Genomic DNA, 12,844 nt, shown 5'->3' with positions numbered 1-12,844 from the left:
CGATGGGTTGGACACAACTTCACAATTAACAACAACAGTAAAAGTGACCATTCTCTGTAATGACAGAATAGCAATAACAATAGCACATATATACTGCTTCACAGTGCTTTACAGATTTCTCTAAGTAATTTACAGAGGCAGCATATTACCCCTAATAATTTGGGTCCCCATTTTATCGATCTTGGAAGGATGGAAGGCTTTTATCTGTTATAGAATAAAATACAAAAATACAAAAGCAAATAGTAGGACACAGTGGGGAGGGAAAAGGGGAAGAAAAGTGAGGGAGAGAAGGGAAAAAGAAAAGAAAAGGCATTGATTTCCAACTTCCTCTGTTGCAGTAGAGCAGGGGTCTTCAAACTTGGCCCTTTTATGACTTGTGGACTTCAACTCCCAGAATTCCTCAGCCAGGCACATGTGCCTGGCTGAGGAATTCTGGGAGTTGAAGTCCACAAGTCATAAAAGGGCCAAGTTTGAAGACCCCTGCAGTAGAATAAAGCATTAACATCCAACCTCAACTTTTTACTTTTCCACAATAGGTTGAGTCAACCTTGAGCGGGTCATGATCGAACTCCTGGCAGTGGGCAGAATCAGCCTGCAATACTGCATGTTATGGTTCCGGCTAATGAAACACTTCAAAGAACTTCCAGGCATTGATTTTCCTAAAAGACATTTATTGTTACAAAATGTCGGCACAGGCATAGCGAAGGCTTTATGCTAAGATCTATGTTCTCTTCCTCTGAGCAGTTAAATTATCAGCTTGTTCCCTCCCTAAATTAGCTGTCATATATCACATTATCCAATTAGTGTGAAGGTCAAAGGTTTCCTTCCTCTTTCTTTCCTGGGCTTTGCCCCCACCCCCTTCTGCTCTGTATTAACCCCAAATATACCAGACAGTTCTGCATATTGTCAGAGCAAGAATATACAATATTTGCAGCGTTGACACTGCAGTCTAACCAACTGTGCCACCCTGGTTCTTACGTTGACTTCATGTCTTTGCTTCACTGCAGATGAACCAGAATGCTGTCTTTTTCAACAAAGGTTGAAAGGCAGAGATGGCATTTTTATAAGCTTTTTATTTTCTGTTTCTCAACTTCACACTATCCATGTTTATGGGATTAAAGAAGTGTGAATCATGCATGAGAGTCAGCACGAGCTGCTCCTAAAGTTGTTAGCAGGGTGCAGGGAGAGGAAGAATATATAATACATAACTAGGGAATGCTAACTCAAAAGCTTCAATTCCCACTCTCCCTACACAGCTGTAGAGATCTATAGAGTTGCTGAGAGACCACCAACACAAAGTCTGGAATATAGATGCATTTTATCATTAAGAAAGTTATTAAAACACACCAAAATACAACAGAGATTTCTTAACAATCTTCCTTTCTCCTCTGGATTACATTTTCTTTATATAACCTCTTGGTCTAATTCTAAACCAGTTCACACAACCAACAGGCAAGTTGAACATGGTATAAGGACAGCAAAAGTACTGCTGAGTTCTGAATTCTTCGGTTCACACCCAAGACATTTATTAGAATAGAATAGAGCTGGAAGGGACCTTGGAGGTCTTCTAGTCCAGCCCCCCACTTAAGCAGGAGAACCTATATCATCTCAGACAAGTGATTGTCTAGTCTCTTAAAAATCTCCAGTGATGGAGCGCCCATGATTTCTGAAGGCAAGCTGTTCCACTGGTTAATTGTCCTCACTGTCAGGAAGTTTCTCCTTAATTCCAGGTTGCTGCTCTCTTTGATCAGTTTCCAACCATTGTTTCTTGTCCTTCCCTCTGGGGCTTTGGTGAATAACATGAATCCCTCTTCTTTGTGGCAGCCCCTCAGATACTGGAACACTGCTATCATGTCTCCCCTATTTCTTCTTTTCTTTAGACTAGTCAAACCCAAGTCCCGTAGCCGTTCTTCATATGTTTTAGTCTCCTGGCCTTTGATCATCTGATTTTTTTTCAAAAATTTCAACATCTTTTTTGTGATATGGTGACCAAAATTGGCTGCAGTATTCCAGGTCTCACTAAAGTTTTATAAAGCAGTATTAATACTTCCTCGGATCTTGATTCTATGCCTCTGTTTATACAACCCAGGGTTGTATTTGCTTTTTTGGCAGCTGCTGCACACTACTGGCTCATGGTTAAGTGATCATCCACTAGAACTACCAAGGTGCCTCTCACAGTTATCGTTTTTAAGCCAGGTCTCACCCTGTCTGTACTTGTACCTTTGATTTTTCCTGCTTAGATGTAAGACTTTGCTCTTCTCCACATTGAAGACTTTGCTTTTCTCCACATTATGGTGGATAGGACACTTGGCTTCAATCGTGGCCACAATGCATGGAGGTCTGTGCAAGCAAGGTTTTTTTTTTTGGGTTAAATTTTTTTTATTAATTTTTTTTCATCAACATATGTTAATTTTTCCAATCAACAAGTTGTCTGGAGTTTTGTAAGCTAATACATGTTCAATTCCTAATCCTTCATTCTTTTCTCTAACCAAAAATAAAATAAGTTCCAAATTTGATAGTAGTCTGTATCTTTTTTGTCTTTCAGCCTCATAGTTAGTCTGTCTATCTCTGCACATTCCAATATCTTCCTGATTATTTCTTCCTCTGACGGCAATCCTTCATTCTTCCAGTATTGTGCAAAAATTATTCTCGCTGCTGTGGTAATGTGTAGAATTAAATATAATTTCTGCTTATTGGTCTTTTCAGACATAATGCCTAGTAAGAAAAGTTCAGGTTTAAAATCCACTTGTTCGCCCAATATTTTTTCTAACCACATATGTATGTTTTTCCAATAGGCCTTTGCCTTCCCACATGTCCACCAAAAGGGAAGCTTTTGGTTACTCAAATATACTTGTTTGGAAACTATAAATGATTGGGATATTCTGAATATGGATGGGAAATTAAAACTGAAAAAAAAGCAAAAATAGAATACTGACTGAATAAATGGCTATTGAGTGCAAATGCAATTAAGATATGTTTTGGTTAGGAAAGATATTTTAAACTGATATCATTGATATTATTAGAAAACTGTAATAAATGCTGATATTCAACTGTATATCTATTAATAGCAATAAGAATTGTATTTGCTTAATGTGGAAAAATGTTTATCATCGGAAGAGAGGAGGTATTGGATGGTGTAATATTGGATTTAGTTTGAAGAAGCTTATGTGTACCACGGAATTATTAATGGACCCAGTCAACACATTGTCTATTAAGCACTTGCTTGTAAAAATAGAAAATTAATAAAATATTTATATATATATATAAAAGAATGAGTTCACCAACATTGATTATCCTGATTAACCAGGTGAGAGACACTAGACCAGCCATGATAATAAAGCTCTTTTCCTCTACATCAGTGGTGGCGAACCTATGGCACAGGTGCCAGAGGCGGCACTCAGAGCCCTCTCTGTGGGCACGCGTGCCGTCACCCAAGTCCTAGGCCTTCAGCTGGGTTTTATAAAACTTTTCCACTATAGGCCTCCACTGCTGTGTACAAAAAAAAAAAGTTCAAGCAGTCAATTTCAACTTCTCATGGGAAAAAAAAAATCTTGCAAAGTTGGAATTGATTGATTGAACTTTTTAGTCCCATCCAGTCTGCTGTTACCACCGCAGCCACACCCAGCCAATGGGCCACACCCACCCAATTGGCCATGCCCATCCAGCACTCGACGATGCATAAGTAGGTTTTGGGTTGCAGTTTGGGCACTCGGTCTCTAAAAGGTTTGCCATCACTGCTCTATGTCATTCTCCTTTTCATTAAAAATTTAAAAGTCCCAGCATCTGTAATCCAGATGTGAACTGCCAAAAAAGCCATATCTTTCAAGATCACTATGAAATTGGAGCTGAATCTGACCAGCCCATTTTAGAGAGGGGAAAAAAATCGAAACTTTCCAAGACAACAAATTCTCAGCTCTAGTATAACCATCAGCGAGAAGATTCCTGAAATATAAAAATCGGTGCTATTGCTGTGAAGAACTACAATTTTCTCCTTGCCCTCCTTATCCGTGCCAGGATGTTGCTGACTCATCCCTTATTGAATGAAAATGATAGAGGACAATTGACTAGCCAGAAGAGTTAATACCTTTATTCACAGCCAGTGTTTATATTTCTGTCTCCCAATTTTCCCCTGCCAGCTAATTCTAATATTCCCCTTTAAGGGTTTATAGGTTTGAAACCCATTATTAACTTTATATAAAGGCCTTTATTAACTGGTAACTTAAGCTTTCTAATAATCATTTTAAATTACTGTGGTTAGCTCTCCTGCCATTTCAGTAAGCAAATGAAGCACCAAATGAATGAGATTCGTTGTAAATGGAAACCACTGAGCCTACCTCTAGGGAGACAAAGAACAACCGCAACAATAACACACCAGTGACTCAGATCTAACGCAGAGTGGGATATTGGCTGGTTGCAAAATCCCTCATATCAGGGGCTTTGGGAAACCTCATGTGGAAAGGAAGATGTGGGTACTATTTACCTTTGTGTCTTACATCAGTGGTTCTTAACCTTTTTGAACAAATCGCCCCCTTGAGCTTATGAGGAAGTTGTTATTGCCCCCCTCCTCCAACATAACCTCTGAATCACAGCATAGGAAATAATTTTTCAATTTATGCAAGCCCTTTTTTTTTGTTTTCTTTAAAATTGTCATCAGGACCTATCGATGCAAATAATTTATTTCCAGTCTTTTCCCCATATCTCCCATATTCTGGCTAATGGCGCGCCACTGTATGGGTAGAGGTTGCTGCGCCACGTGCATGAAGATAAGCGATGTGTATTCATGTATGTATGGCATTCTGTACTGAAGCTAGCTGGAGGAACATTTGAAAACACAATTCAATCCACTAAGGGCGAGAAATCTGATGTTTTTGTACGACAGATATACAGCCATTCACTGTACAAAAAAGTCTCAAAAGTATCCCCAAAACTTCTCGCTCCATCGCCCCCATATTGCCCCCTTTTCATTCCATCGCCCCCCCTGAAAAATGAAATCGCCCCCTGGGGGGTGATATCGCCCAGGTTAAGAACCACTGTCTTACATAACTGAACTATTTAATAAGTGCTTGGTCTTCCTGTCCCACCAAGGGAAGGAAGGAAAGGGAAGGAAGGGAAGGAAGGAGGGGAACCCCGTGGGTTCTTTGCAGAATCCCAAGAGATTCTGCTGGCGATTGATGGCATAATTGGCGCTGAAGGAGAAGCAGGTGGAGGGACCTTTAATCTTCTCTGTGTACTTGTAAGGATCTGGGATGGTGGTGCCGGTATAAATATGAGGGCAAAGGAGACGTTTGGGTTTGTTACAGGCTTGGGTTCCTGTGTTCCTTTGTCATTTTCCTGTTGTTGCTTGTGAGAACCTGCCTGATGTTAAGTGGTTGTAAGCAATGGTGGGATTCAAATATGGGAACAACCGGTTCTCTGTCTGGGTGACGCTTCCGGAAGTCCATTCTGGGCCTGGGCAACCAAAAATTAGTTACCGGTTCTGCCGAACTGGTGCGAACCGGCTGAATCCTACCACTGGTTGTAAGTATGGCCTGCAATCCTGGGCTGAGAAGGTGCAGGGTGTGCTGAAGTTCATTAATAATATGTTTGAGTGGTTTGAGCTAGCATGTTTAAATCATATGAAGAAAAGTCAAGATTAAAACTGATGTTACTGATAAGATTGTTAAGCTACAAGCTGAAATGCAACATTAGTACTATTTCACTGTAGAAATAAGGCATTTTAAATGAACAAAAGAGTACAGTTTCGTTTCCTTCCTTCCTTCCTTCCTTCCTTCCTTCCTTCCTTCCTTCCTTCCTTCCTTCCTTCCTTCCTTCCTTCCTTCCTTCCACTGTAGAAATAATGCATTTTAAATGAACAAAATAGTACAGTTTCCTTCCTTCCTTCCTTCCTTCCTTCCTTCCTTCCTTCCTTCCTTCCTTCCTTCCTTCTTTCTTTCTTTCTTTCTTTCTTTCTTCCTTTCTTTCTTTCTTTTCTTAGAACATGCATTGAAATATTGTCCAGTAAATGGTAAGTGGCAATGTACTGGCAACCAAGAACAAATGGTTTCCTTCCTTCCTTCCTTCCTTCCTTCCTTCCTTCCTTCCTTCCTTCCTTCCTTCCTTCCCCTGCTTTCACCTCCCTCTTTCCTCTCTCCCCCTCTTCCTTCCCTTCCCTTCCCTTTCCTCCATTCATATAGTTTTTTTCCCTTCTTTCCTTCCTTTTATTCATATAGACCCTCTCTTTCCCCTTTTTCCTTTCCTTTCCTTTCCTTTCCTTTCCTTTCCTTTCCTTTCCTTTCCTTTCCTTTCCTTCTTTCATATTGCACTTTACTGGAAGGCTGCTTTATAAAATTTAACATTAGAAATTAGTTACACTTAAATGCCTGCTATTTGTTTCTCTTTCTAGAGGTGGAAATTTATGTGAAGCCAAGTTACTGTGTTAGCACTTAAGTAGCTTGTTCTTGGCTTTGAAGTGAATGTGTCATTAAGATGAATTAAGGCGGTTTGTATAGCTCTGCTGGCATTGTTATTCCTGTCCATCTGGAAGCAAAGCAAACAGTGCAGGAGTATGTTGATTTATAGAAACAAAGTACCTTTGGAACTTTATTCTATTTAATGAAGCCTGCAAATCTTTCATGTAGAACTAAAGGGAATCTACGTTTTTCTCTTGATGTGGAGTGAGTTCATGTTATAATTCACAATCGCTCTTGACACGCTGCAGCATCTGAAAAGCTTGGACTCTTCCATGTATAAGAGATGCTGTAGCGTGTATTTCAGGACATTGAATTTATATTCATCGACAGGACAGGACTTTGGTTACAAGACTTGGGCATACTGTACTTTTGCCTTTCGTTTTAAATTTAAGAGATGCCGGCAATGGCCTTTCCAAATTCTGGCAGAGGTTTTAAGGATTGAACAGGAAGCAGTGGGAACTGAAATAAATTTAAAGAATTGTGTAATGAAAATTATATTAAGATTATGTCACAGGGTACCCAGCCAGTTTGAAGACAAGATACCCTTGACAAATTAATTTCACCCAAGCGTGAGCATGCTTGTGTACAGAAAGCTGGCTAGCCACCAGCATATATTTGAAACCCATCAGAAAAAGAGCCAATAGTATTTGGTCAAAGAGGGTAGGCTGTCCAAATGAACTGATTATTAATTATTTCTTTATTAATTACATTTTTACGCTGACCATCTCCCCTGCAAGAAAAAAAGTTTAAAAAATAATAATAATCAAAAGATTAAAATGACACAATTTTAAAATACAGGTAGTCCTTGACTTACGACCACAACTGAGCTCCAAATTTATGTTGTCAAGTGAGACATCTGTTAAGTGAGTTTTGCTCCATTTTATGGCCTTTCTAGCCACAGTTGTTAAGTTAATATCATGGCTGCTAAGTGACTTTGGCTCCCCCCATTGACTTTGCTTGTCAAAAGATCGCAAAAGGGGATCACGTGACCCCCTCCTGCAAGCATCTGAATTTTGATCATGTGATCTCAACAGTCATAAGTGTGAAAAATCATCCTAAGTTACTGTTTTCAGTGCTGTGGTAACTTTGAACGGTCACTTAGCAAGCTGTTGTAAGTCAAGGACTACCTGTGTCATTTGTTGTTGTTGTTAATTGCGAAGTCATGTCCGACCCATCGCGACCCCATGGACAATGTTCCTCCAGGTCTTCCTGTCCTCTACCATCTTCTGGAGTCCATTGAAGCTCACGCCTGCTGCTTCAGTGACTCCCTCCACTCACCTCATTCTCTGTCGTCCCCTTCTTCTATTGCCCTCCATCTTGCAAGGACCATCTTTCTGCTTCTTCAATAAACTGTAACCTTCTTCCCAAAGCAGTCACCATGTTGCTTATTTATTCCTGGCTTGGATGAACCAGGATGAAGACTTACTTCTGACACAAGTAAATTTAGTCCAGCTACCATGCCATCTTCATTAATTCTGAAATGACATGGATATAATGATTGGGTTAACATCTCATTCATACCTTCCAGCGATGCTTGCTTCATTTTCCATCTGTCTCCTCCAAGGAGTTGGATTAGAAGACCTCCAAGTTCCATTTCAACTCTCTTATTCTGTTATTCCTTCCGGTTGATCCATTCTCAAGACCGCCAGCCTCAGGGCAACCTGAAGCTAAAAGTAACTGCTGCAAATGCAATCGGAGAGTTACTTTTCTAACCTTGATTTGCCCCCTTTATATAAATGTTCTGTGCTAACTTTGCATCTTTACCATGAAGTTTTTATGATACAGTATTCAACGGATGCAGTATTAGTAAAGTAGAAGCCTTACATCTCACTTTTATTACGGTGGCAATATCTTTTGTGAAATGTCAATTTATTTTTAAAGCCTTTATTAGGAAGAAGAAAAACGTAAATAGGTGACCCTTTTTTTCCTTGCATACTTCCGTAGGCTGAAACAAACTTATAGCTTGTAATTGCAACGGCTATGATCTGCCTATTGTTCCCTGGGCTGATTCTTATGCTTTTTTTGTGTGTGTGAAGCTATAGATGTTACTGAACAATTGAGAAGAACATGGACTATTGGAAACAGATATCTTCAGAATCAACACTTGAGATTGGATTTTTGAGTTTGAATCAACTGGAAAACAATAAGGAGCCATTCAGAGAGAAGGCTGTGTTTTCGACATCTCTGAAAACTCTCTTCATAATATGAAAAGTATCATCGCAACAAAAATGTGGGCTTCTAAAATGAAAGTATTGAAATTTGTGGGGTTGATGGTATGGGAGAAGAACTTTCGTAGCCATCTGACTGCTAAAATTAGGTCACTTGTATTGTTTAGTTTGTAGTAGTTTTGTTATTGTCTCATATCTGCTAAGCTTATTCTGGGTTTAATTTCCAACATTTTCAGTGACTAATTTTTGTGAAGTAAAAGAATTAGGAAGTTGGTCAACTATATTGGTCTATAGGTTTAGTTGTTGTTAGCTGCAAAGTCATGTCTGACCCATCGCAACCCCATGGACAATGTTCCTCCAGGTCTTCCTGTCCTCTACCATTTTCTGGAGTCCATTTAAGCTCATGCCTACTGCTTCAATGACTCCATCCAGCCACCTCATTCTCTGTCGTCCCTTTCTTCTATTGCCCTCAATCTTTCCCAGCATTAGGCCCTTCTCCAGGGAGTCCTTCCTTCTCATTAGGTGGCCAAAGTACTTGAGTTTCAACTTCAGGATCTGGCCTTCTAAAGAGCAGTCAGGGCTGATCTCCTCTAGGACTGACCAGTTTGGTTGCCTTGCAGTCCAGGGGACTCGCAGGAGTCTTCTCCAGCACCATAGTTCAAAGGCCTCAATTCTCTGGCGCTCAGCCTTTCTTATGGTCCAACTTTCACAGCCATACATTGCAACTGGGAAAACCATGGCCTTGACTATATGTACTATAGGTATAGTTAGGTTTTACTTATTATTAGACCACAGGAATAGTCATGGAAACATGGAACCTCTGATATAGGAATGTCATTTAGACATATATATTGCTTAAACAGTGCTTTGTAGCACTCTCTAAGAGTTACAGAGTCAGCATATTTTCCCCAACAATCTGGGTTCTCATTTTACTTGGGAAGACTGAGACAACCTTGAGTCGGTCAGGATCGAACTCCTGGCTGTGGGCAGAGTTTGCCTGTAATACTGCATTCTAACCACTGTGCCCCCACGGCTCATAGGGTATATGAGTATAGGGATATAAAGGAAAAGATAACAGCTTTCACTCTGTGGTCTGACAGTTCAGACAGGAAATTGTACATGACTCACAAATAGTCAATAGTAGTCAGAGTGTCATTTGGAAAGCACAATGGAAGAAGAAAAGGGAATGACATTACAAAAAATCCATTTTAGCTCTATGATTTATGGTCTCCTAGAGAAGAAGAATAAGGCTCTAGGAAGGCATGCTAGAGGAGGTATTGGAACAGCTCCTCTTGGTGCCCAAGTCAGAAATTGGCAGGAGGTAGTCTTTTTGATGTTCCTGAACTACATCTCCCAGCATTCCTCACTGTTGGCCATATGACTTGGGGAGGTTGATGGTTGAGGCTCAGCAATCTCTGGAGGGCCAAATTTCTCCCACTAGAACTGAGGAGAAATTTCCTGACTGTTAAAACAATTAATCAGTGGAACAACCTGCCTCCAGAAGTCGTGAATGCTCCAACACTGGAAGTTTTTAAGAAGAGACTGGACAACTATTTGTCTGAAATGGTATAGGGTTACCTGCATGAGCAGGGGGAGTGGACTAGATGACCTCTAAGGTCCCTTCCAACTCTGTGATTCTGCCATTCTACCAAGTTATAATACCTCCCATTGATGACCTAATGTCATATCAGCTCATGTCATCTAGGAGTGGAATGTGGTGGAAGAAGACTTGATCAACCCATAATAGTTAGCAAACATAATTTGTCCAATCCAGTGAGAGACCTCTTTCTCTCTCTCTCTCTCTCTCTCTCTCTCTCTCTCTCTCTCTCTCTCTCTCTGTGTGTGTGTGTGTGTATTTCAGCCATATTATCAAGAAGCATAAGTTTTATTATGGGATCTCTCTTGCCATTTTCTCCATTAACTAGAGAAGATAGTAGTGGATAAGGTGAATTCTTTCACGACAACTTCCTCTATTACAGCGGTTCTCAACCTATGGGTCGCGACCCCATTTGGGGTCGATCGACCACTTTTCGGGGGTCGCCAAAGGTGGCGATCCGCCATTTTGTCCCCTCCAGGGGCGGCGCCGCGCATGCACGCCGCGCATGGGGCGGTGCCACGCCTCTGGGGGGGCGCCGCACACGCGTGCCTCTGGGGGGCGGCGCCGCGCCGCGCATGCGCATAGCGTTTGTGTGACGGGGGTCGCCGTCACACAAACGTTGAGAAACGCTGCTCTATTAGAATTGGCCAAATAAAAAACAACAACACCCACCCACCCTTGAATCCTGAAAAAAATGTTATTGACGCAACCTAAGATGTCTCTACTATTCTATCTGATGCGGGTAATCCTTGACTTACAACATTTTATTTGATGACTGTTCGAAGTTACTACAATACTGAAAAAAAAGGTGACTTCTGACCGTTTTTCATATTTACAACCGTTGCGGCATTCCTCACACCCCATGGCCATATGGTCAAAATTTGGATGCTTGGCAATGGACTCATATTTATGATGGTGGCAGTGTCCGGGAATCATGTAATCACCTTTCATGACCTGTTGACAAACAAATACCAATGGGGGAGCCCGTTTCACTTAACAAACGTGTTACTAACTTAACAAATGCAGTGATTCCTTTAACAACTGTGGCAAGAAAGGTTGTCAAATGGGGCAAAACTCACTGAACAGGCGTCTCAGTTGGCACCAAAATGTTGGTCTCGGTTGTAGCCATAAAACCTCTAGTTAGGTTATAAAGACATGTTGCAAAATATTGTATGACTTGGCACTGAGCGATATGGAGACAAATAACATTCTACGCAGCACCGACAGGGAATGGAACATTTCCTATTCTCCATGTCCCAGATGGCATTTTATGCTTCTGTAATTCACACTGAGACGTGGTATCATGTTTGCAATTATTTAAATGTCAAAATCACCTTCCAAGAGTTGTTTTTGGTTCCCCCCCAACCCTATAAACCGATCGTGAATTAGTTGCTTTCACCCAATTGATACCCAGGATCCAGCTGAGAAATCCCTTGCTTTACCGTCTGAATTATTTATACATTATAAATGTTGTGTGTGTGTGTACAAAACAATTAAGAAGCATAAATAAAATAGACAGCCTTCTACAAAGGTTTGCAAACAGGGGGCTGTGTGTCGTGCTTGAATTGTGTTAAGGCCAAAAGACTTAAGAATCGGGGTTATCTCTCACCTCCAGAAGAACACGATAAGCAAAGGAAAGGCAATGGTATTCCAGAATGAAACACAACATTGGCGGGTTTGTTTTTTTTTACTAAGAAAACTGAATGGCACATCTGATGAGGTGGCCTCTTTCTTGACATCCTCTTGGTAGATTACAAAGCAAATGGAGCAGTTCCATAGTTGGATGCTCTCTTGAAAGCTGAGAGCAGATTGGCAAGGCTTCGCTGTCAGTGATAGATGGAAATATTTAGAGATAGGAAAACTCTACAAGGTGTAGCTCGGAGCTCTTGAGGCAATGAGGAGGTTGAAATGATTATTGAAATGAGACTGACATTGGCAAATGACTTGCAATGTTGCCAGTTTCTTGGGCCGCCTCAATCTCGTAATCCTCGGTTGCACTTTTTAATAAGACCCATCTCCTAGTGCTCTATTTTATTTGCTTGCAGTGCAAAGGGAAGGGTTTCTAATGCTATCAGATTGGAAAAGCAAAAGCGTTCGTTTCGGGTTTTAGGTTTTCAGCTGGAAATATCTGCTTGTGATTCAATTTAGCAAAGGTGACACATACGCACAGTGCTTTCTTTGTAAGAAAAAAGGTGGCTAAACTCATATCTTGTTAATCTTTTACACACACACACACACACACACACACACACACACACATATATATATGTAGGTCTTTGGTTATTTGGGTTTTCTCCCGCGTCAAATTGGAAGTGTCTTGGCGACGTTTCGACGAAGTCTCATTCGTCATCTTCAGGCTGGTGTTCTTGGCTTCGTGCTTCCAGGAAGCACGAAGCCAAGAACACCAGCCTGAAGATGACGAATGAGACTTCGTCGAAACGTCGCCAAGACACTTCCAATTTGACGCGGGAGAAAACCCAAATAACCAAAGACCTACATACAAACACCAGCGAAAACCTCAGAAAACAAATATATATATATATATATATATATATATATATATATATATATATATATATATATCCAGTTCTTAACATAAATTTAATTTATTGTATTTAAGGCAAATGTTC

Source organism: Crotalus tigris, unplaced genomic scaffold (assembly GCF_016545835.1).
Source record: "Crotalus tigris isolate CLP2741 ecotype Arizona unplaced genomic scaffold, ASM1654583v1 scf7180000020451.2329072775:788845, whole genome shotgun sequence".
Taxonomy (NCBI): Eukaryota; Metazoa; Chordata; class Lepidosauria; order Squamata; family Viperidae; genus Crotalus; species Crotalus tigris.
Note: the sequence above shows the minus strand (reverse complement) of the source record.